At 47.4% G+C, this 25,948-nt stretch overlaps 1 protein-coding gene across 7 annotated transcripts in view; it reads right to left on the bottom strand.

The window, feature by feature from the left end:
- The window catches only part of ENOX1 (ecto-NOX disulfide-thiol exchanger 1), a 660,000-nt gene that overhangs the window by 508,037 nt on the left and 126,015 nt on the right, over positions 1–25,948 (bottom strand). For all 7 annotated transcript variants that reach the window (XM_021065349.1, XM_021065348.1, XM_021065354.1 and 4 more), the window contains exon 2: positions 8,618–8,683. The gene's annotated coding sequence lies outside the window, so the exon portion shown is untranslated. The remainder of the gene's footprint in view (positions 1–8,617; positions 8,684–25,948) is intronic.

Raw genomic sequence — 25,948 nt, 5'->3', positions numbered from 1 at the left:
CGCAGATGCAGCTCAGATCCCATGTTGCTGTGGCTGTGGCGTAGGCCGGTGGCTACAGCTCCAATTGGACCCCTAGCTTGGGAACCTCCATATGCCTCAGGAAGTGGCCCTAGAAAAGGCAAAAAGACAAAAAAAAAAAAAAAAAAAAAAAGGCACCTGCCAGTGCTCTCCAGAAACCTAGTCATAGAAGACCATTCAGACCCTAAGTCCTGCTGAGAACCAGGGTCACGAGAAGCTGGCCTAGGCTGCTGGGCAGTAACCTGTGAAAGGACTCACTGCAGAGATGAGTGAAACTGAGTCACCTCCATTTACAGCGCTACCAGCACAGCTGGTCAAGAAGGGGTGGAGCCAAATTAGTACCAAGTCATGTGCTACTTGCGCAGTTAAAGGACTTAGAGCGTGTGCAAGTCCCCGGGCCAGGGATCTAACCCGGCCGCTGCAATGACCATGCTGAATCCTTAACCTGCCCAGCCACCAGGGACCTCCCTGAAGTTGTTTTCCAACTAAATCCACAGTCACCTTTGGCTTTTCATCAAGAACCGTTTCCTGAGGATCTACTACATGCAAGGCTGCCAGGCTGGGCTCGTCGCTTCGTCTCATTACCTTAGAAGACGAATGTAAAACATGCCAGCTAATTGATTTCACAGTCTGATTGATGCTCTTCTGTAAGAACAACAGATTGATTTTTTTTTTTTTATAGCTAGCAATACTAATTCTTCCATCATGGTCTTCTCTCTCTGTGCAGAGTCCAATTGACTTTAGGACCAACTCCATGTGACGAGCAGGAGAGAGGCATTAAGGGAACAAGGTCCATTAGGCCCACTATCGCCTCAATTACTTTAATTCCATTATTCCTGTTCATATTCCTCCTTTTAATCGATATCTCCTTTCAGTTATTCGTGTTTACCCGGTTCAAAATCACAAGTAATAGGATTACAGTCTTTTGAGCTCAGTGGCAGCAGACTCTCATAAATGTATTTCTGAATTTGTGATTGTCTCCAGATCTGCAACGGAGAAGTCTTAAATTGAATCAAGTCTTCCAGAGGCCATCTCCTAGAAAGATGCAGAGCTTCTTAATGCAATCTGGGGGCTTTTACCTGTTATGTCATTTGTCACTCACTGTCAAGATGGGTCGCATATGGCTTAATGGCTTTCTGAGTGTCTTCTTTCTGTCGTGGCCTCAGGGAGGTTTAACTAGGTTTCAAAGTGGACCTCTTTTTTGCTGGACCCAAAGCAGGTGGAAGCTCCCAGGCCAGGCGATCAAACCTGTGCCACAGCAGCAACAACACCAGATCCTTAACCCTGTGCCACAAGGGAACTCCTATATTCCTGCTGCTGTTTGTTTAATGTAATCCTTCTCCCTTCACCAACAATTTTTCTGCCTGGCAAGACTGTCATCTGGGGAGATCCCATTGAGGCTCACGGAGTGGAATCCGACTAGTATCCATCAGGATGCGGGTTCGATCCCTGGCCTTGCTCAGTGGGTTGGGGATTCAGTGTTGCTGTGAGCTGTGGTGTAGGTCGCAGACATGGCTTGGATTCCACGTGGCTGTGGCTGTGGCATAAGCCGGTAGCTGCAGCTCCAATTCCACCTGCAGCCTGGGAACTCTCACATGCTAAGGTGCAGCCCTAAAAAGGAAAAAAAAAAAAAAAAAAAGACGGTCATCTGGGCGTTTCTTGCATTACACTAACCACTGCCTCTTCCATATGACAAGTCATCAGTCCCTCCAATTCCATCTCAGGAACTGCCTGACAAATTAAAGGAACTCTGGTTTCCCTCCATTCTTTTCCTAGACATCACTGCAGTGTCTACGATATGCAAGAAGCGGCATTTTGGGCATAAAGGAGACACAGGGCAGGTACAGAGCCCTTCCCTTCAATACCTGCCAGCCCTTCTGAGAGTATTACAGACCCAACTTGTGATATAAAAGACGCCTGTGACAACTGTCATGTGAAGAGCCCATTGAACGTTCGCCCCTGGAGTTCAAAAGTGGTGAGTTACTAAGTAGGAGTCTCATGAGGAGATGAATTTGAGTGCCGTCCTGAAGGATGCGAGGACGCTGAAGACAGGAGCTGGATGGGGGGAGGGCCGAGCTGTGTGTGAGAAGCTAAGCAGGTGCATCTAGCTCGCCTGCACAGATGACTCACCCATCGCAAGCGGAGTAGGAAGGCCTGACTTCCTTTTTTTGGTTTTGTTTCTTTTTAGATTTTTTTTTTCTATTATAGTTGATTGACATTGTTCTGTCAATTTCTGCTGTACAGCAAAGTGACCCAGTCATATATGTATAAATATAGAGTTCCTGTTGTGGCGCAGCAGAAATGAATCAAATTAGGAACATGAGGTTGCAGGTTTGATTCCTGGCCTTGCTCAGTGGGTTAAGGATCCATTGTTGCCAAGCGCTATGGTGTAGGTCGCAGACATGGCTCAGATGGGATGTTGCTGTGGTGGTGGTGTAGGCTGGCAGCTGTCGCTCCGATTAGACCCCTAGCCTGGGAACCTCCGTATGCCGCGGGTGCAGCCCTAAAAAGCAAAGACAGAAAGAAAGGAATCCATATAAATATATATTCTTGTATTTATATGTATACATACCTATTATTTTTCTCACATTATCCTCCATCATGGTACATCACAAGGGTCTAGACAGAGCTAGACGCAGTGAGGCTGGGAGGAGTTTGGCATGTTAACACCCGCAGCCCCACTGCACTGCGCAGGATGAACCCCAGGTAAGTGCAGTTGGCGATGGAAACAAGACTTAGCAGGAGGTAAGGGGGCCTTCAGGATGCCGAGCCTGCCTTGCCACAGAGCCTCAGCCACCCCACACCCTTGTTTCCAGGTCACTGTCCAGCCACACCCCACAAACAGCAATGCGCTGCCCTCGCGCCTCCCTGCTAAGCTGCCAGCGCTGCCTCCTTGAGAATCTTCTCTCTCCATCACACCAGCCCACCTGGCCACATGCTCCTCCTTCGAATCCCCACTCAGATGCCACCTTCTCTGCAAGGCATTTCCAAACCGCACGCACCGCCCCCCCCCCGCCCCAGGTCGACTTCGCTCTTCTTCTCCCCCATGTGTAAGGAGCCCACTAGCATAGGGCGCCTTCCGAGCACCAGTGTCTGCGTCTCCCATCCAGTCCGCAATGTCCTTTGGCCCCTGTGAGAAGCATGATGCCTGATGAATGAAAAGAACAAACTGAAATATACAAACTGAATGGTCCTAGGAACAAACAAAAGAGAAAAAGAAAGGCAGGCCTGGAAAAGGACGGGCATGGGTGAAAAGGGAAGAGGGAAGTTCAAGTGGGAAACGATCCTGGAACACACGACTGAGTCCAGCGACAGCTAAATGCCGGGGTGCAGGGAGAGCTGGAGGAGATGCCAAGCCTCTGAGTTCCCTGCCAGGGGCCCACTGCTCTCCTTGTTGACTTTTCTATTAGCAGCTTAGAAGCACTGAATATAAACGTATCGATTTAAAAGAAACAAGAAAAAAAGGAAGCATCAGGAGACAGAGGCAGAAAAAGAACCCAGAGAGAACAAAAAACACAATTCATATTTTAACTTCACCACGTGCATACATGTTCAGAGAAAGTCTGATAGAATCTTAACTCAAAGTATCATCTTTTTATTTTTATTTTTTGAGTTGTTGGCCATACCTGTGGCATGCAGAAGTTCCCAGTCCAAGCAGAGATCAAAACTGAGCCACAGCAATGACAATGCTGGATCCTTAACCTCTAGGCCACCAGGGAACTCCCAAAAAATAGTTTATTTATTTATTTTTGTCTTTTGAGGGCTGCACCAGGGGCACATGGAAGTTCCTAGGCTAGGGGTTGAATCTGAGCTACAGCTGCCTGCCTAGGCCCTGGGCACAGCAACGCGGGATCTGAGCTGAGTCTGTGACCTACACCACAGCTCATAGCAATGCCAGATCCTTAGTCCACTGAGCAAGGCCAGGGATTGAACTGTGTCCTCATGAATACCACTTGAGTTCGTTAACTGCTGAGTCATGATGGAAACTCCCCAAATTATAGTTTCTTTACTTAAGGTATTTCTCACGTATCATAAACACACTCTGGGAGTTCCTGTTGTGGCACAGTGGAAACGAATCCGACTAGTATCCATGAGGATGCAGGTTTGATGCCTGGCCTCACTCAGTGGGTCAGGGATCTAGTGTTGCCATGAGCTGTGGTGCAGTCACAAATGTGGCTTAGATCCTGCACTGCTTTGGCTGTGGCGTAGGCTGGCAGCTGGAGCTTGGATTCACCCCTAGCCTGGGAACTTCCATATGCCATAGGTGTAGCCCTAAAAAAGAAAAAAAAAAAAGAAAAAAAAAAACCCTCTCATTTCAGAGTTCTTAAGAAAAAGCTATCACGTTAACTGCTAACTAAAAATCATTTTCCCTTTTTTAAAAATCAGAATTCAACAATGAATATGCATATTATTATCAATTCCATGAAACGCTTATTTTCAGATATCTTAAATTAGTGAAATTGGAGAGAGCAAAATGGAAGTGGGGAAAAAGACTTGGCAACAATAAATTACTTTTTAGTTTTCAAGGCACTTGAGGTTTTATTTCCAATTTATTTCTTTTTAATAGTAGAGAAGTGTTAGACAGACACATCCTCATTATTAAAATATGATTTGTTAGTAATTCTTATATAAATTGAGACACATTAATACAATGAAAGAGCCAGGTTTTCCTTATAATAATATGATTTCCTATATGTTTAAAACATAGAAATAAAGCAAACTGAAAGGGGAGTTCCCATGGTGGGTCAGCAGGTTGAGAATCTGACTAGGTTCCATGAGGATGCGGGTTCGATCCCTGGCCTTGCTCAGTAGGTTAAGGATCTGGCATTGCTGCGAGCTGTGGTGTAGGTCACAGATGTGGCTTGGATCTGGCATTGCTGTGGCTGTGCTGTAGGCTGGCAGCTGCAGCTCCGATTCAACCCTTAGCCTGGGAACTTCCATATGCCCCTGGATGTGGCTCTAAAAATCAAAACAAAAGGCAAATTGAAACAAAAAATAAAAGATTTGTTAGATTTTTGTTACAATGTTATCATTGCAGCAGAGACTTCTACGGTAATTATCAAAGAGCTCTTCTACCATCACTCTGACTTGGCCATTGTGTGATCAAAATCTTTTACTTTAACTTAGACCTTTAACTGAGACCCCATGGAAACCAAACAAGGGGTTCACATGGTAAGTTATAGAAGGCTTCTAATAGAGGGTAGGAAGAATTTCAGTAAAATGAAAAAAAAAAAAGGTGAGCAGCAGAGGCACCAGGATGAAGTTACACAACCACAAGTGACAGCACTTGGTGGACCCGTGCCTGCATGCATCCTCTACCCCGTAAATATTGGTCATGTGATTTACCAACTTTCTCAGGACTAATGTCAGCGTGAAAAATGTGAAGATGAATTTTTATCTTCATTTTCATTTCCCACTGCCTGTTGTCATCTTATAAATCCAGTGCTGTCTAGGCCAAGGCTATCCCTTGGCCATGGGACAGCCTGCAGCCCCAGCCCCAGGAACACGAAAGCTTCTTTGGGGTTGGGAAGCCTGGAAGAAAATTATTCCAGCCCGCCTGTTGGGCAGCCTCAGCGAGGCCAGGATCTGTGCCACAGTGGGTATCAAGATGTTAGCCTGCCTTCCTGCAATGCTAACCCTGGGGGAGCGGGGGCGGGGAGGGTAAGACCTTTAAATCAATTATACTGTGAATTAAGATAATATCAGACTGTCACAAAAAATGTTTGCACATGGGTCAGTTAAAATATGAATCTATAAATTACAGTTTGTTCTCTTTGGGTCCATTTTCTTTTCTTTTTCTTTTTTTTTTCTTTTTTTTTGTCTTTTTGCCATTTCTTGGGCCGCTCTCGCGGCATATGGAGGTTCCCAGGCTAGGGGTCCAATCAGAGCTACAGCCATCGGCCACAGTCACAGCCACGCCAGATCCAAGATGCATCTGTGACCTACACCCCAGCTCCTGGCAACGCCGGATCCTTAACCCATTGAGCTGGGTCAGGGATCGAACTGGTATCCTCATGGATCCTAGTTGGGTTTGTTACCACTGAGCCACACAACAGGAACTCCTCTTTGGGTTTTCTGCCTGCTTCACCCCAGCAGGACTCCTCCCCACTGGCCTTTGGTGACTCTCAGCAGGAGACTTCCTTTGGAGAGAGAAAGGTAATTCTTTCCTGGAAGTCACAGCCAACAGAAAGCTCTACCCTTGCCAGAAATCAGGGTTTTCTAAATGAACATCTCTGAAGAATGGCTCATGTAAGTGCTACCTGGAGACCAGCATCCTCACGTGTTCTCAATACTCAAATCTAAACATGCAAAAGACCCCCTTCTAATAATGTGGAGCCAAAGCAGCACAGAGAAGAGAGAAGACACAATGGGGGCAGATCTGTTTCAGGACAGCGTTTAGCAACGAGTGCTCTGGAACAGAACGTTAAATTTAATAAGTGCAACGTGATGCAGCTGGAAAGGAAGAATAGCCCGGCTAAGTATGATTTAAATGGTATTGAATTAGCTGGAAAGATATCTCCATGTCCTGATCGAGGCGGCATCTAAATTGGCCATGCCGCCTGCGATGCCAGCAGAGACAGAGAGCCTGGCTCACGCAGAGGGCTGCACTGCAGAAAACGTCTACTCGTTATTACTTTTAAAGGAAGACTCTTATCCCACTGAGGAGGCTGCCGAACAGGGACTATCCTGAAAGGAAGACAAGGGGACAAGGGCCGGGAGAATTCCTGCCCACCTCTCCGGATGGCTCTTTGCTTTTGCCAGTTGAATGGGACCAGGGTTAGCAGTGGCTTTGCCAGTCACTCATTCCACCAATGTTAAGTGACAAGCACTGTGCTAGTTTCTTTGGGGCAAATCAAGACGAATTAAGTCCCCTTCCCCTCGAGGGTATTATGGGCTGGATTGCGTACTCCAGAAAAATGCAGAAGTCTGAATCTCTCATACATATACGTGTGGCCTCATTAGAAGCAGAGTCTCGCCTCGGCAGATGGCCCAGTTATGATTAAGGCATTAAAGTAGCCTCTAATCCAATATGAGAGGTGTCATTAAAAGGGAGGACATTTGGAGTTCCCGTTGCGGCTCAGGGGTAACAAACCCGATTAGTATCCATGGGGATGTGGGTTTGATCCCTGGCCTTGCTCAGTGGGTTCAGTATCCAGCACTGCCGTAAGCTGCAGTGTAGGTCACGGATGTGGCTTGGATTCTGTGTTGCTATGGCGGTGGTGTAGGGTGGCAGCTGCAGCTCCCATTGGACCCCTAGCCTGGGAACCTCCATATGCCATGGGTGTGGCTCTAGAAAGTATAAATAAATAAATAAATAGACAATGTGAAGACATGGGAAGAAGATGGCCATCCATGGGCCAAGGAACACCCAAGGCTTCCAGAAGCTTAGAGACAGGCATGGACCATGTCACCCACACAGCTCTTAGAAGGAACCAAGCCTGCTGTCACCTTGATTTCGGAGTTCTAGTCTCCAGAACCGTGAGATGACAAGTGTCTGCTGTTTAAGTCACCCAGTTTTGTGCTACTTTGTTACAGCTGCCAGAGAAAACTGATACAGATTGGGTCATGAAAAAAGAGAGAGGCCAATGACAAAACTGCCGAGTCGACAGAACTCCTCATGGGGGGTCTATCGACAGATGGTCTGACTCAGTTAATGGGGCCATGTTCCATCACCGGACCAGAGATCACCACCAGCTATGTCAGTTGCACAAAGGCCAGCAAAGAGAAAGATGGAGCTGACCTGACAGGGACTGATAAATCCTCTAAAAAAGATGATTAGAAAGAAACAGAAGGAGTTCCCGTCATGGTTTAGTGGTTAGCGAAGCCAACTAGGAACCATGAGGTTGTGGGTTCGATCCCTGGCCTTGCTCAGTGGGTTAAGGAGCTGGCGTTGCCGAGAGCTGTGGTGTAGGTGGAAGACCCAGCTCGGATCCCATGTTGCTGTGGCTGTGGTGTAGGCCAGCAGCCACAGCTCCGATTGGACCCCTCGCCTGGGAACCTCCATATGCCGCGGGAGCAGCCCTAGAAAAGGCAAAAAAAAAAAAAAAAAAAAAAAAGAAAGAAGACACAGAAGCCATAAAGGTTAATGGAAAATTAATCTTGGCGACCTATTTGGGCAAATCAAAATTGTGGGACATACATTTATTTAAAAGGAAAATGCAAAGAGTCTTTAGAAGGGTGACTCTCGATGAGGGGACAGAGATAAGACTTTCATTAGAAGAGTCTTCTGTATTCCCCTGTTTTCATCAATGCGGAAGAGATAAAAGCCTTCTGATAAGTAACAAAGATGGACAATAGCAATAATTCCATGTCAGCTCTGTGGAAGATGGACAAAGACTTCAGCGGACCAGTCCTGTCTCCTCGCTGGTTCTCTATGGAGGCAGGGTTCTCAGCACCCTACAGATGCTCCTCAAATGCGCATCTGTTCCCTGAGACCACCCACCCCCCGACTGGCCCTCTGGGCCCCAGTTATAAGTGAGGAAAACACACACAAGAGGATGACGTCACATGTATAATTTAGATGCGTCTCTTCTCACACAGGGACGAGCAACCTGCCATGAGTCATGCTCGCCATCTGCTGCACCCACGATCCCTTTACCTGAGCATGGCGAGCGCTCTCTCCTCCGAGGATTATAAGGATGACGTCATGCCGGCTGCAAAGCACCTGTAAAATAAAAACCACCTGTCAGAGAGAACACTGCCAGCATCACACGCAGAGCGCTGTTGGAGCCTGTGCAAGCAGATGCGAGGTTTTGCTTTACAAAGTTGGAGCTGAACACTGCCCCTTCCAGCCATTCTAATGGACTCTCCTTGGAGGACGTCTCTGCGTGGTCTCGACCAATAAATGTGAAGGTCTCATCCTCAACACAGCCCTTGAGCTGTCAATCTTCCAAAGAATATGTCTGATTTAAAAGTAGTCTCTGTTGGGAGTTTCCATGGTGGCTCAGTAGGTTAAGAACCTGACTAGTATCCACACGGATGTGGTTTCCACCCCTGGCCTCGCTCAGGGGGTTAAGGATTGCCATTGCCATGAGCTGCAGTGTAGGTCACCGATGCAGCTCGGGTCCTGCATTGCCGAGGCTGTGACATAGGCCAGTAAGTCAGCTCTGATTCCACCCCTGGCCCAGGAACTTCCATATGCCACAGGTGCAGCCCTCCAAATGAATGGATGAATGAATGAATGAATAATTTTTAAAAAGTAGTCCCTGTTGCGAAAGCAGCGAGATCAGGGCCAGGGCCACCCAAATCTGGAAAAGCCTAAATAAATAAAATTACAGATTAATTAAGGGCAGTACAACCTAGAGTATCCTGCAAGTGCATTTTGGAGGGGCGCGTGCCCAGTGTAAGGTCACTCTCTTCAAGTGTGGGAAAGACTTCTCGCCCCTTTCCAAGTTGAATTAAGAGTTAGGTACCTACAAGTTTTCTCTTCGGAGGTCTGTTCTGAAAACTATAAAAATGCATCTAGGTATTTTTATAGAAGAAATTCCAACTTTATTTATGAGACGGTATTTTAAAATCTTGTTACTCGAGGCAGGTCTATGGACCGAGCAACATGAGCGCCGCCAGGGAGCCTGAAATGCTAAAACCTCCTGAAACCAAATCTGCATTTTAACATGATCCTCAGGTGAGTCCTAGGCATGTTCATGTCTGAGAAGCATATTTTTTAATGATTTCTATTTTTTCCTGTATAGTCGGCTTACAGTGTTCTGTCAATTTCTACGGTACAGCCCAGTGTCCCAGTCATACATATATACACATTCTTTTTCTCCCATTATCCTCCGTCATGTTCCATCACGAGTGACTGGATATAGTTCCATGTGCCATACATTGCTTATCTGCTCCAAATGCAACAGTTTGCATCTATTAACCCCAAACTCCCAGTCCAGCCCCCTCCCTCCCCCTCCCCCTTGGCAGCCACAAGTCCCTTCTCCAAGGCCATGAGTTTCTTTTCTGTGCAAAGGTTCATTTGTGCCGTATGTTAGATTCCAGAACTAAGTGATATCATATGGTATTTGGCTTTCTCTTTCTGACTTACTTTGGATAGAACTAGAGACTCTTCTACTAAGTGAAGTAAGTCGGAGGCATGGTTTTGAAGAGCCTAATGCATCTGACCTGCAATTTCTATAATCACAAGAAATAGGTTGCCTGAAACGTCAAGACCATCCTCTGGTGTCCAGCAGTTAATGGACTCAAAAGCCCTTTATTACAGTTGCATGAATCTGGGAAGCTACCACCCTGCCCAGAAATCCCTCACTGCTGGCTAAGTCAACTTTTCTTTTCCAGAATATGTAGACGAGCTGTTTGTTAACCGACCCCTAAAAGCATAGCTGATTCTAGAAGAAATTTGTTGTACGCTCAAGAGACCAGCACCATGGCCATCAGTCCATCAGCAGTTAGGAAACATCTGTTTCGATGCTCCGTAATAACCAACACTGGGCAAAGAGCCCAAAGTCTAGTGCAAGGACAGAAATGACAACAGAAGTGGGAGCGCGAATGGCAGGAGGGCAGCGAATGAGGCCAGGATGCAGAGGAGGGAGGGCAGGAGTGCACACTTAAAAAGCACTTGACCCAGGCCTGGAACCTTCCAAAGGCTTCCAAGATGAGTTTTGAAAAAAGAAGAGAAAAGATGTCTTCGGAAGCAGCCCATGTATAGGCGCTACGAGTGCAGTGCTGGGTTAGGGCAAGCACCCAGACAGGCATCATCTTCCTTAGAAAAAAATACTGAATTGCAATTTTTTTTTTTTTTTGGTCTTTTCTAGGGCCGCACCACACATATGGAGATGCCCAGGCTAGGGGTCGAATCGGAGCTGTAGACACCAGCCTACATCACAGCCACAGCAACTCCAGATCTGAGCCACATCTGCGACCTATACCTCAGCTCACAGTAGTGCTGGATCCTTAACCCACTGAGCGAGGCCAGGGATCGAAGCTGCAACCTCATGGTTCCTAGTCGGATTTGTAAACCACTGAGCCATGACCGGAACTCCTGGATGGTGATTTTATAGGTTTTTCTTCCCTACTGCTTTGAATATTTGTACACCTGAGCTCTAAATGCGGCAGCTCTTAGGAGCACTTTTTTTTTTTCTCTTTCAACTCCCCCACGTGTGGACAAAGAGGAATGGCAGACATCACAAGCAAGCAGCACTGACTCGGATGTCTGCTGAACCCGGCCAGGGGACAGGGACAAGAGAACTGGGTTTCCACAGCTGCTCTCTGATCACACAGGAGTGTCAGTGCAACTGTGACCAGCTATAACAGTGGCCATAAAGAGAATCGTGTTAAAGTTAATACAAAAGTCAGGGCACCGTCTTCGGAGAAGGACACTGGCTATGTGGCAGGCGCACCCCTGGGCAAAGGAAGGCTTGCAGTGAGACTACCGTGTGCCCGGTGCCTGTCCCCGCACTTAAATCATCTTTATCCTGTCTCCTTCCCCCTCGCCTCCTCTGGTGACTTCTCTGACTCATTCTCCTTCTCCCTTACCTTCTCCAAGTACCCTCCAACTATCTTCTTCTCCCTCTTTTTTTTTTTTTCTTAGGGCCTCATTTGTGGCATATGGAGGTTCCCAGGTGAGGGGTGGCACTGGAGCTGCAGCTGCCAGCCTACAGCACAGCCACAGCCACGCGGGATCCGAGGCACATCTGCAACCTACACCACAGCTCACGGCAACGCTGGATCTTTAACCCACTGAGAGAGGCCAGGGATCCAACCTGCATCCTCAGGGATACTAGTCCGGTTCATTACCACAGAGCCACAGCGGGAACTCCTCTTCTCCCTTTTGATCCACCTACCTTCTCATCCCCCTCCTGCTATGAGAAGAAGGAGATGAAGAAGAGGAGTGAGGATAACAGAGCATCTTCCGACCTTTCCCCGCCCTGATCTCTCTTCCCTTTACTTCGCTAAGGTGCCCACACTCCTTTGCCCTCATCTGCGCCTCTCCTTTCCTCGAGGGGAATCTCTGCTCTCAGTGTGTAGCCAGACCTTCCAGGCACAGAGCTTAGAAATGAGAGGAACATCGCTGGACTCCGCTGCTGCTCCATCATCATACTTGGAGTCTGAAGATTCTCCCAACCTGATGCCAGGCCAACAGTGGAGAAGGTTAAAAAAAAAAGGAGTAAGCTAGCATTTTCTTAGCAGTTTTCAAAATGTAGAATAACTCTAGAATATGCAGCTGCTGTGCGCAAAGGATACAGAGATGGAAAATACACCAGGCAAACAAAAGGGTTTCACTCTATCTCTGGTTATTCCTAAGGACACTCCCTCCAACCTACCATGCATCTGCCCCTTTCCTCAGTGCTGTTCTCACCCCTTTTGGTGCCGACCCCCTAGCCCCTCCTAAAAGGATCAAAATATGCCCCATGACAGCCCAGGGCCGGTGAGCGCCACAGGCAGGCGTTACCAGAGTGCTTCCTGACAAAGACACAAGGCAGCACACAAAAAGGCTCATTTAATGCCCCATCAGGAAGCCTTCCAAGTGACAGCTTAATCAACACAGGAAGATTATTGTAAGGTAGAAAAGGCTTGGTACCACTTCCCACAGGAAATGCGCTCACGGAGAACTCGACAGAGTAGACGGTGAGGCGGCAGTCTCAGACAGATGCTTCAAGTCACAGAAGAGCAGGTGGGTTTTGCTTTAGGTGGTTCACGCTTCTTTTCAACCCCTGTGAACTCTCAGCAAAACTCCGTAGACGAACCTTGGTTTGCTCCCCATTTCATCCCAGCACCCAGATGGAGGGGGTGCCCCTGGCAGGTTGGATACGCCCTCCGAATAGATGATGAATGGATGAGTTCAGGAATCAAAGAGACACCTGATGCATCACTAGAAGCGGAAGACTCCGTGGAAGTAAGCAGCTGGAGGGAAATACTATGGCACGCACACGCACTTTGAAAATTTCCCCCAGGCTTTTGGCATTGGCCCCCAACTACGAAGTCCACATAGGCTTTGGGGTGTAACTCACTTCCAAGAAGGAGAAAGGGAAAGGGGGCTGATTGGGCAGGGACGCTGAGTGGCCAGATGTGACCACTAACATTCTCACAGCAAATGAGCAAACGAAAACTCTGGAGAAGAGCCAAAAGTTCTCCAAAACGTACAGTAGCCTGGGATGAATCCGTCGGTCCTTCCATTTGTTTCCATGATATTTCTGTCCAGACCCTATTGGTACCGATGGTTTCATCACACCTTTACACGTCTCAACAATTTCTGAGTCGCACTACAAAGTAAGGACCTGATCGTGGCTCTCCCAGATTTCCTAGGCCAGCAAGAAGGCTCCAGAATGGATTCACTCTGCAGACCCGGAAAGGGATTGCAATCCTATCTTGTAAAAGGAGAAGAGGAGACACAGGGGGTGAAGCTAGGCCTAAGCAGAACCCCAAGAGGTCCCACCTCTCTAGATTCACATGGGAATTCAGGGACTAGGTTAGCAGTTCCCCAAAACAGATACACACGTCACTCCATACCAACCAACCAAGAATGAGAGCACAGCTGGCCTAGCCGGCCGTGTAATTGGTTATATCTGGCTCTGAATCTCTTAAAAATGTTAAAAACATATTTCATTACATATAATCAACAGTGTTCCCCAAATCAGCATGCACTTTCTTCATGTTCAACACTTTCTGACATAAACGGCAGCAATATCTTTTCAGATCCACCTCCTAGAGTAATGAAAATAAAAACAAAAATAAACAAATGGGACCTAATTAAACTTAAAAGCTTTTGCACAGCAAAGGAAACCATAAACAAAACGCAAAGACAACCCACAGAATGAGAGAAAATTTTTGCAGATGAAGCAACTGACAAGGGATTAATCTCCAAAACATACAAACAACTCATGTAGCTCAATGTCAAAAAAATAAACAACCCAATCAAAAAGTGGGCAGAAGATCTAAACAGACATTTCTCTAAAGGAGACATACAGATAGCCAAAAAAACATGTAAAAAGATGCTCAGCATCACTAATTTCTAGTAAAATGCAAATCAAAGCCACACTGAGGTAACACCTTATACCAGTCAGAATGGCCATCATCACAAAGTCTACAAACAATAAGTGCTGGGGAGGGTGTGGAGAAGAGGGAACCCTCCTACACTGTTGGTGGGAATGTAAATTGCTACAATCACTATGGAGAACAGTATGGAGGTTCCTCAAAAACTAAAAATAGAACTACCATACGATCTAGCAATCCCACTCCTAGGCATCTATTCAGAGAAAACCGTAATTTGAAAAGATACATGAACCCCAATGTTCACTGCAGCACTAATTGTAAGAGCCAAGACATGGAAGCAACCTAAATGTTCACTGACAGAGGAACGGATCAAGAAGCTGTGGTACATACACACAATGGAATATTACTCAGTCATAAAAAAGAATGAAACAATGCTGTTTGCAGCAACACAGATGGACCTGGAGATTATCATACTAAGTGAAGCAAGTCAGAGTGTGTCACATCTATGCAGAATCTGAAAAAATGATGCGAATGAACATATTTACAAAACAGAAACAGACTCAGAGACTTCAAAAACAAACTTATGATTATCCAAGGGGACAGGCTGGGGGGTGGGAGGGGTGGACTGGGGGGTTTGGGACTGGCACATGCACACTGTGGTATGTGGAATGACTGGTCAGTAGAGACCAGCTGTATAGCATGGGGAACTCAACCTGACATTCAGTGATAACCTACATGGGAAAAGAATCTGAAACAAGAATAGATATACGTACGTATCTAACTGAACCACTTATTGTACAGCAGAAATTATTACAACAGTGCAAATTAACTCCACCTCAATAAAATTAAAAATACAACACACCAACAGTTAAGAGCAGTTCTCTTTACACTGACGCTATTAATACCATTAAAATCACTGAGCTAAGATGGTGACCCCTCCAGAAAAACCCTCTTAAGAAACCCATCCAGTTATAACGTAGAAAGAACCTCTTTTTTTTTTTTTTTTTTTTTTTTGGTCTTTTTGTCTTTTCTAGGGCCACTCCCACGGCTAGGGGTCGAATCGAAGCTACAGCCACCAGCCTATGCCAGAGCCTCAGCAATGCAGGATCTGAGCCGCATCTGTGACCTACACCACAGCTCACGGCAATGTCAGATCCTTAACCCACTGAGCAATGCCAAGGATCAAACCTGCAACCTCATGGTTCCTAGTCGGATTCGTTCACCACTGAGCCACGACGGGACCTCCAGAACCTCTTTACCTTTCAACTCCATTGCCTCTCAGACTGGAATCACTTTTTACAAACGTCCGGCACTCCCAATTGAAAAGAAGAATTTGACCTCTTGGAGAAAAAGCCCTGACAGCTCTAGGACATAAGTATTTTAATTTAAATCTGACCCAGAGTAAAGTACCTCGACGACTCATCAATGGAAAAAGAAAAAACTATCTTAAAACAATCCCCAGGTATTACCTATAGGACCATACCTGCAGCTCTTGAGACAGTTTTGTGACCATTCAACAAACAAGGTTTTCTAATAGCAAGGAACTGAGGAAAAGACAGCATGTTTTAACACTTTTTCCCCCTAAATTTCATTTTGAGGGGTCCTAGCCATATAAGGCTCACAGCTCTAAGATTTCTGTTTTATCTGTTCGTCATTATAAGTATTTCCAGGAAGCAGCGGTAGTTGTCTTTGCCTGCTGCATTCACTCCCTAAAGTGCTCCAGTGATGGTTTTGCACTGGGCCCTTAAGGATGACAAAGAGAAGAGCAGGAAATCTGTGACCAGCCAAAGCCAGTTCTGTGTCCCCGTGATTCATGCGACACCCTTTCCAGATCAGCTTCCTGTTCAGTTTCACCAGCACCTCAACAGTTTTGACATTCCTCTAATCTCATCTCAGTAAACTACTGCTAACAGGAAGGATTAAAAACAAAAACAGGAGTTCCCGGCGTGACGGAGCGGAAATGAATCTGACTAGGAGCCATGAGGTTTCAGGTTCGATCCCTGGCCTCGCTCAGTGGGTTAAGGATCTACTGTTGCCGTGAGCTATGGTGTAGGCCACAGATGCGGCTCAATCCTGCATTGCTGTGGCTGTGGTGTTGCAGCTCCGATTGAACCCCTAGTCTGGGAACCTCCATATGCCCCAGATGTGGCCCTAAAAAGCAACAAAAAAAAAAAAAAGAAAAAGAAAAAAAGAAAAACAAACAAAACCTTCCTCCCTCATGGGTGGGCATCTCTCCCATGATTTCCAAGTTAGACCTCAAGGTCAAGTTGACATGCGGTGCATACACAGCAAGAACTACGGAATGAAAACAGGTCAAGGAAGGGGTGGGTACCCCTTGCCATCATCTCCACCACATCCCTGAGAGAACCCACAGAATCCCCTTCTCAGTGCCTGGATCCAGCCAAGCCCTGGATTAAACAGACCTTCCTGAGAGAGGGGTCTGGGAGAGGCCTCTAGAAGAGAGGCCAGCTAGTCCCAGAGTTTAGAAGGATAAAGCAACTACAGCTTGGGTTGTTCATGAATAAAGCCTCTTTAACATTTTAATGAGAACATTAAACTCGGCTGCAACTTGCTTTGGCCTCCCAGAAAGTCTGTTAGCCTTAGAGAAAGTTTCTTTTAAGAAGCAGTAATCAAAGTGCAGACCTCTTTGTGCCCCCACATGGGGCAGGCAGGATGCAGGACGGGGCCACAAATGCTGGCTGCTGTCTCTCCTGAACTCGCCCAGAGATTTTGTGAAGGCTACAGTTTGGAAAGGAGACGAGGCATCTGGAGAAATCCCTTCCGCTCTGCAGTGTTTGTGGGCCTGCGTGTGCTCACTAGGTCTCAGGTCTGACTTGTCTCCTAATGTGCACTTTATGGTCTACGCAGCTTTGAGGACAATGTGTGACTCAAGACGCGGTAAATGGTAAATGATCCGTTTCTGCCCCTTTCCCTTCTCCCACCTCAGTTCTCCCTTGCGCTGTCACTGATCCCACCAAGGCTCCCAAGTGCCCTTTGCCTGGAGGCCCATTAAATTCAGCAGACAACCAAGGGGGCTTCAGAAGCCACAGGCAAACAAGAAATAATTCTCAGACTCGGGGACATAACAGGAATGTCTGCCTCTTCCCCTGAACAAAACCTGGAGCGGAGTGAATGAGCCGGTCACCATAAAGACCAATGGGCGGGCAGAGAAAAGCTAAAAGGGGACACTGATGCATTTGACTCTTCCTACTTATCCTGAGCACCTACTATGCTCCAAGAACTGTTGTAGATTCTGGGGTACAGCCAGGAGTAAGGCAGATAAGACGTCTGTTCCCACAGAGCTTAAGATCTAGAAGGAGGAGTTCCCATTGTGGCGCTAATGGAAACAAATCCAACTAGGAACCGTGAGGTTGTGGGTTCGATCCCTGGCCTCGCTCAGTGGGTTGAGGTTCCGGCGTTGCCGTGAGCTGTGGTGTAGGTTGCAGACACAGGTCAGATCTGGCATTGCTGGGGCTGGGGTGTAGGCCGGCAGCTGTAGCTCCCATTGGACCCCTCGCCTGGGAACCTCCATGTGCCATGGGTGTGGCCCTAAGAAGCAAAAAAAGAAAAAAATCTAGTAGGAGAAGACAGGCAGCAAACAAAAGAAAACAGCAGGGTAACAGGTGTTCTAAAGAACAGGCAAGAGGGTGATATGATCAGCGGAGCTAGTTAAATAGGGTGCACAGGAAAAGGCAAACCGAGCCAAAAGCTACGGCAAAATCCTTAAGGTCAGGCTAAGACACGGGAGAATCTTAAAAATGCGTATCACAGAGGCAAGGAAGCCAATCTGAAAAGGTTATGTCTTGTATGATTCCAACTCTATGACATTCTAGGAAAGGCACAACCATGGGGACAGGAACAAGACCAGGGGTTGCCAGGCACGGGGAGAGGAAGAGATGAAGGAGGAGCAGGGAGAATTCCCCGGGCAGTGATGCTTCCGAATGATAAGGTATAATGGTAGGTACGTGTCATCATCCATTTGTCAAAAGCCGTAGCAGGTACACCACCACGCGTGAACCCCAAGGATAACTCTGAACTCTAGGTGACGATGACACGTCCATGCAGGATCACCAGTTGTACCAAATGTATTGCTGGGGGGCGGGAGTGGGGACAGGTATTTAGAGTCGGGAGAGACCACAGGCGGGAGGCAAGAGGGGGCGGCGGGCAGGAAATGTACCAGAATTCTATGCTCCTCAGTTTTGCTGTGAACCTAAAACTGATCTAACAATGCCTATTTCCATAAACCTTTAAGGTAAGAAAGCACGGGATGTTGAAGAACAAACAGAGTCCAGCTTCGCTAGCATAGAGTGAACCAGGCAGGGACGGAAAGGCCACCAAGGAAGCCAAGGACATCACGGTTAGACGTCTGAATGTCATTCTCGAAGCACCGGAAGCCTCTGGTTCGTCCAAAGCAGGGCTCGTCGGGACACGGTTTACGTTTCTGAAAAGTCACCTTGGCGACCAAGTGGAAGATGGATCTCGGAGCAGCATCAAGAGAGACTGCTGGTGGGGGTCGAGGACAGACGCAGAGCAAGTGGGTGGATTTGAAATATGCTTTGGGAGTTCCCATCGTGGCCCAGCGGAAACGAATCCGACTAGGAACCATGAGGTTGCGGGTTCGATCCTTGGCCTCCATCCACGGATTAAGGATCCAGCGTTGCCGAGAGCTGTGCTGTAGGTTGCAGACACGGCTCGGATCCTGCGTTGCTGTGGCTGTGCTGTAGGCCGGTGTCTACAGCTCCAACTGGACCCCTAGCCTGGGAACCTCCATATGGGTGTGGCCCTAAAAAGAGAAAAAAAAAGAAAAAGAAATATGCTTGGAACAAAGAGCTGACAGGGCTGGTGATGGATAGATTGGAAATGGGAGGCGAGAGAGAACAAGAAATCCAAGATGACTTCTGAACAGGTGGAGACACCACACAGCGAGACAGGAAGACCCTTGGAAGCTCTATGAAGACCCCGCAAAGTGCCACGTGGAACCCTGGGAAGGCAGTGCGGGCATCTAGGTCCACTGAGGCAACTCAAGGTCCACTTGCTTGATCTCTGCCTAAATGCGAACAGCAAAGATGTGTGTGTGTGTGTGTGTGTGCGCGCGCGCTACCTATATCCACATACTCGCGCACACACGGATATATGCAAAGAGATGTCACGTTTAATTCAGAGGTGGGTTTTGCCACCCAAAGCAGATGTGGAATCACTTCAACAAACTCGCCAGAACTAAAGAGAAAGAACTGTGTTGTGGTGGTGGTGGTAGTTGCTGTTCTTGCGTCCATTAACTTGCAAGGAAGCTTGAGGCCCAATGAGAAGAGAGGCCGGAGGTCACACAGCAAAGGAGCAGATTGGCAGGGCTTGGGACTAGGAACCAGGCTTCTTTGTGGGAGTTCACACCCCACATTACACCCCCTGAACATCATCCGGACCATGCAGGGCGCCCGTGAGCACAGCTGTGTGTGCGGGAACCCACGCCCGGGTGAGGTAGGGAGTGGTGGCTACACCACTGCCTCCTCTCCTTCAGCTCATCCTGTGTGGTGGATGCTATTTAAACAATCCATAAAACCTGGTTGACAAATCTAAAAAAAAAAAATCAATAACATGAAAGCAAACCTCACAGAGAGCAAATCAAATATTCAAGTGCGGTGTGACACAGATTTTCAAACAGACATTTTCATTATGAGTGACAAGGCCTTGCACGCCCAAGCCCTTCAGAAATCGCCTCGGAGTTACACAGGTGGAGCATCCTCAGAAGGGGCAGAAACTGGGCCTGACACCCCCTCTTCAGATGCCTCCTTGGGACCCCTCACCCCTGCCCTGGGTTTCCAGAAAAACACCAAAAGCCCTGACATTTTAGGAGAAGGGAAAGTAAAAACATCAGAACCCAAGAGCTGACAGGCTGGGTCTTTGCAGCATTAAAGGAGTAACATGCAGCTGGGTGACATCACCGCGAAAATCATTCAGATCAGATTTGAAGAGGACAAGGAGCCAGGGCTCAGAGGGCCAGGCGCGCTGTCTACTCTGCCCTCTAGGCGGCTTTAAAACTGACTTTCAGGGAATTCCTGTCGTGGCTCAGCGGTTAATGAATCCGACTAGGAACCATGAGGTTTTGGGTTTGATCCCCAGCCTCGCTCAGCGGGTTAGGGCTCTGGTATTGCCATGAGCTGTGGTGTAGGTCACAGATGTGACTCAGATCCCTCATTGCTGTGGCTGTGGTGTAGACCAGCAGCTGTAGCTCTGATTTGAACCCTAGCCTGGGAACCTTCATATGCCGTGGGTTCAGCCCTAGAAAAGACCAAAAAAAAAACCCGACTTTCAGGCACTCCTGTTGTGGCTCAGTGGGTTATGAACCCCACTAGTATCCATGAGGATGTGGGTTCGATCCCTGGCCTCACTCCGTGGGTTAAGGATCCAGCATTGCCACGAACTGTGGTGTAGGTTGCAGATGTGGCTTGGATCTGGTGTGGCTGTGGCTGTGGTATAGACCAGCAGCTGTAGCTCCGATTTGCCCCCTAGCCTGGGAACCTCCATACGCCGTGGGTGTCCTAAAAACAACAACAACAAAAAAAAGCAAACAACTCTCCTTTTCTATCCATCCTGCTCTCCCTCCAAAGCTGCCAGGTCTCCAGCCTCAAGGCATTGTGAAGTCTGAAAGGGAAACGGTGAGGGGGTGTCTGCCACTGTGTTTGTCACTGTGAGTCACAGTCTCTGTTCTCACTGAATGGGGCTTGTTTTCTTGTTGATTTGCAAATTTCCTCTCCACTGCTTTTCTCTGATAACCTGTTTCCAAAGAACCCCTATGTCGAAGGCACAGCCCTGCTGATGAACTGCAGGACCTAAGGTAAGCGGTACCCACAGTCACTGTATTGGGAGCATGCCAAGGAGGAGGCTGGGGAGAAAGGAGTTTTTTGTTATTGTTTTGTTGTTGTGGTTGTTGTTTTCACTTTATGGTGACACCTGTGACATATGGAAGTTCCCAGGCTAGGCCACAGCCACAGTCACGCCAGATCCAAGCCTCATCGGCGACCTATGCCACTGCTTGCGGCAACGCTGCATCCTCAACCCACTGAATGAGGCCAGGGATCAAACTCGCATCCTCTCAGATGCTGTGTCAGGTTCTAAACCTGCTGAGCCACAGCGGGAACTTCAGAGAGGAGTTTGAGATGCTTGGTCAGCTGCACCCTCCAAGCTGGAGATTTAGAAAAACCACTGGTCCGGATTCAAATGCAATGGAAAGAGGGAACTCATCCCCTTCCAACACTGACTTTCTTACCAAATGCTTTCAGGAAGGCACACAGGACCGGCAGGCTCTCTGCACACACAAGAGGAGAGAGGACACCTGCCCTATTGTTAGATGGATACTCAGGCCACTCATCCTCTGGACACCACCCCTGGGCTCCCACCTCGCTTCCATTCCCATCAAGATCATTTATTGGTCGCTCCTTCCCTGTGTGCTCTGCCCTACAGATCGCTGTGTACTGCCTGGACACATCATTTTCCTAACTCTTTCTCCCCATATCATTATGCTTTTGGTTTTTTTTTTTTTTTTTTTTCTTTTCTTTTTAGGGACATATGGAGGTTCCCACGCTAGGGGTTGAATAGGAGCTACAGCTGCCAGCCGACACCACAGCCACAGCAATGCGGGAGCTGAGCCACGTCTGCGACCTACACCACAGCTCACTGCAACACTGGATCCTTAATCCCCTGAGCGAGGCCAGGGATCGAACCTGCATCCTCATGGATGCTGGTCAGGTTCGTTAACTACTGAGCCACGACAGGAACTCCTTCCCATATCGTTAAAAGGTTCTGTCTCTTGGGTAGTGGGGCGACTGAGATTTGCAAAGGGAGTTCAGGAGAGACAGCAGGCAAGAGTGAAGGCAAACTGGGAAGATTCAGAGTCTGCTCCTAGGAAGAGCCTAAGTCAGTCCGTAAGATAAGCCGCTGGCAGGGGGCCTGGAAGGCTGGCAGGCACACCAGGAGGCAGGACCAAAGGCAAGTATCGAGTTAAAAACCAGGGAGGCGTTCGAGGCAGTGGGCTTTTGACACCACGACAACGACACAGCTTAGAGGCAACTCCAGAGGCTGGAAGAGGAGGCTGCAGGATGCCAGCGGTAGCTGTCACTGGAAAGGGCGAGGAACAGAGCAGGCAAAAATCCCGCAAAGGCTGACAATCTTCTCCCTTTACAGTCAAAACAACCTCGCCCTGCAGCATCCTTCTTGTCTTTCCTTCACAGCTTGGGCCCAATGTCACATGTCCTTTTATATTCGCGGGATTCCCGAAACCCTGGCCTGCCAAGCAAGCATCAGAGTGATGCTCCTATCCTGACACAATTACACGTGATAACTTTCGTCGCAAAACATTTGTCACAACTATGGTGTCACTTAATTCTCACAACACTCTGGGGCATAAGCACTATTAAATCCATAAACCCAGGCCCAAAGAGATTTAAAACTTTGCACAATGCGGCGCAAGCAAAAGAGGCTTCACTCACATCCAGATCTTGCGACGTGAGATCCTGGGGTTTTCCAGAACAGGCCATCTGTATATTTCTTCTTCTTTCACTCCATGTGCTGTCAAGTCCGCTCATCTAGGCTTCACTAATTCAGAACCGGTGAGGCGAGAACGCGTCATCAAATGGCACCCCACTTACTTGGAGTCTGGGAGGTGCTAAGATAAATGTGCATACAATATCAAGCAGGATGCAGGATGGGCACGCTACCAACCTCAAGGTGGAGAAGAAGGGAGCTTGCCTTGTTTAACCATGAAACCTCCATCATTGACTTAGCACGGATATGCAATTTAAAAAAAATTAATTTGCTAACTACAAATGAGTTAATTCTGTTCTTATGGCTAATCATTTTTTTAAATTTAATTTAATTTAATGTTTTTTCTTTTTGCCTTTTGCTAGGACATATGGAGGTTCCCAGGCTAGGGGTCGAATCGCAGCTGTAGCCGCCAGCCTACACCAGAGCCACAGCAACACGGGATCCGAGTCACACCTGCAACCTACACCACAGCTCACGGCAACACCGGATCCTTCACCCACTGAGCAAGGCCAGGGATCGAACCCGCAATCTCATGGTTCCTAGTCGGATTCGTTAACCACTGCGCCACAACGGGAACTCCCTAAGCAATTTTTTTTTAATTAAAATAAAAACCTCCCCTCCATAGAAAAGGTATGATCTTAAAGTAATTATACTGAGTCTATAGGCTAAAATAAGAAACCATCATAGTCGTATGGTTTTATCAAGTACCTTCACTGTTTATTAATCTTTGGTTCAAAATTCGATCAATTCATACCTGCCTCCCCTTCAAGAGAGTGGCATAAAGCTGGTCTTCAAACATGCATTGAATGGAGGGAGGGAGGGAGAGATACATGCATGTATTAAAGCATGTGTTTATCAAGCTGCATCCCATGTCAGTTAAAGAGGGAAATACCACTTGTTTCAAGCACAATGGGCCAAGCCTCAGAGATAAAGATTCCAATCCTGCTGTTTTCGAACTACGTCCTCATGGGCAAATAAACTCACTCCTCGATGCTGAATTCCCCATCAGCAAAATGGGGATACCACTGAGTCGCCCACAGAAGTGGTGAAAGGGTCAAAGGACGTCACAGGCTTGGCACCTTGCCTGGGTTGCCGAAGATGCTATGGCTTATTTTTAGCCCTCTCTCTAGCCCATGTTTAGGGTGAGCCCTTTCCCACCAACCTTTACGATGGTACTTGCGTTTACAAAACCCTGCTGTCAAGTCGACGGCCAGACAGCCAAGTTATTTACAGGGATGGGCACTCTCCCCTTGGCTAACACCGAACCCATCTATTCTGGTTCTGGAGATAACAGGTGTTGTGCGTAACAGGTTTTCAACACATTTGGAGGGCTTTTGAGTAAATGCTCCAGAGAAGTGAAGCTCACCAATACTCTTTATGTTTGAAGGTTTTCGAAGATATATTGTACACGTAACCACTTTGCTCAAAGACCAGACCAGGTTAAATGAACTCTAACTTCTTGTCTCAACATGAATAAGACTTAGCACTGGCATGAAAGGTTATAATTCCTTGTAGCCTTTTCAGGTTTGTTTTTGCTTTTTTTTTTTTTTAGGGCCACACCTGCAGCATATGGAGGTTCCCAGAGTAGGGGTCGAATTGGAGCTGCAGCTGCTGGTCTATGCCGCAGCCACAGCAACACGGGATCCAAGCCACATTTGCAGCCTACACCACAGCTCATGGCAACACTGGATCCTTAACCCACTGAGCGAGGCCAGGAATCGAACCCACATCCTCATGGATACTAGTCGGGTTTGTTACCACTGAGCCATGATGGAAACTCTCTAATAGGCTTTTTTAAGTCAGTAGATTTGGTCACACTAAATGTTCCCAGCTCTTGAGACTGTGATCATGGCTTTCATTTCTTCCTGGCGTCAGCCTCCTTTGAAAGGCATGAGCCCCTAGGGAATTAACCAGACAACGCTTTGGTCATCTTGAAAGAGTTTACCAGGAATCATTCTCAGACATTTCTCACCTGTGGCCTCATGACACATCTGTTTTGTCAGAGCTTTAAGGGGGACCCAGATCTTCCCTAGACCCAGGAGGTCTGCTTTCTCCCTAATGTCTTCCACATAGTAGGTACTCAACAAATACATATAATGTAAATTACCAGACCAAGTAGCAGGCACTTTTGCAATTACTATTTTCTAACTGAAGCCTTTATTCTGATGCACGACTAGGTCCCTTACTTGTTTGGGGCTGTACTTTTTCAGCTGCAAAATAAGGCAGTTTGAGTTCAATGATCTCCAAGATCCCTTCCAACATTAATCTTCCATAATCCTATGCTGTTGAGCACCGAGGTGTGTTCCAGATGATGGAGCTGCTGGAAATCCAACCACCAGGTCAGTGAGATCCTCCCGGGCATCATGAGCCAACAATGCATACTAGATCCTCCAATACAGATGTCCTCGCAGGAAGTTATTATCCTGGGACCATGGCAACAAATGTAAAAAGAATGACCTCGCTTATCTCTTACGCTCACCCCAACAGTCATGTATAAGAGTGGAAAGATTGGCCTTGGAATGTAAACATATTGATCCACTTTTTTGTCCCCTGTGTCCAATGTTCCTAAGTGAAAAACAAGTATATCTTTAAAGAAGTCTACTGCATTCAGGCAAATAAAACCTTAAAGGGAATTTTTTTCTCTAACAACCAAATCAACTCAATCTAGGGCTTTCATTGACCCTCCGCGCCCAGCTATTTCTTGGTGCATATATTAACTGGTCAGCTGCATTTGTTTCAAGGACACTACCATTTCCCTGTTTGCACAGAAATACGAGTCAACATCTTTATTATTATTATTATTATTATTATTATTACTACTACTATTTATTTTAGGGCTGCACCTGCGGCATATGGAAGTTCCCAGGCTAAGGGTCCAATCAGAACACAGCTGCCGGCCCATTCCACAGCCACAGCAACGCCAGAGCCGAGCCACATCTGGAACCAACACGGCAGCTCACAGCAACACAGGATCCTTAACCCACTGAGCGAGGCCAGGGATGGAACCTGCAACCTCATGGATACTAGCTGAGTTCATTACTGCTGAGCTACAACGGGAACACCCAAGTCAACTTCTTTAAACTAGTCTAACTTTATGAAAACTGAAACTTCTAAACTCAAAGGGTTCACACAGACAGGAAGTAGATACTTTCAAATACGGAGGCAAAGATTTGTCAACAAGCACAGTGGGAGAGCCCTGCGAGCTCCCAAGCTCAGCTTCTTCCCTGGAGGCGGCTGAAGCCCTGGACCACCTTTTCTCCCAGGTAGGATGGTGCGCCTTTAACGCCATCCTAGGCCAATTCAAAGTATCCTGTCCTCCAAGCGGTGTACCAAGCTCTCAAGGGGACATGAAAAATGAATAAAACATATCATCTCTGTCTCAGAGGAGGTGCAGCAAGGCCGAGTGGATAAAAGGGGAGACAGCAGAAAACAGCCGGGGCGAAAGCCAGGCTTA

The sequence above is a fragment of the Sus scrofa genome, chromosome 11, assembly GCF_000003025.6.
Source record: "Sus scrofa isolate TJ Tabasco breed Duroc chromosome 11, Sscrofa11.1, whole genome shotgun sequence".
Lineage (NCBI taxonomy): Eukaryota > Metazoa > Chordata > Mammalia > Artiodactyla > Suidae > Sus > Sus scrofa.
Note: the sequence above shows the minus strand (reverse complement) of the source record. Positions and strands in the feature narration are given on the sequence as shown.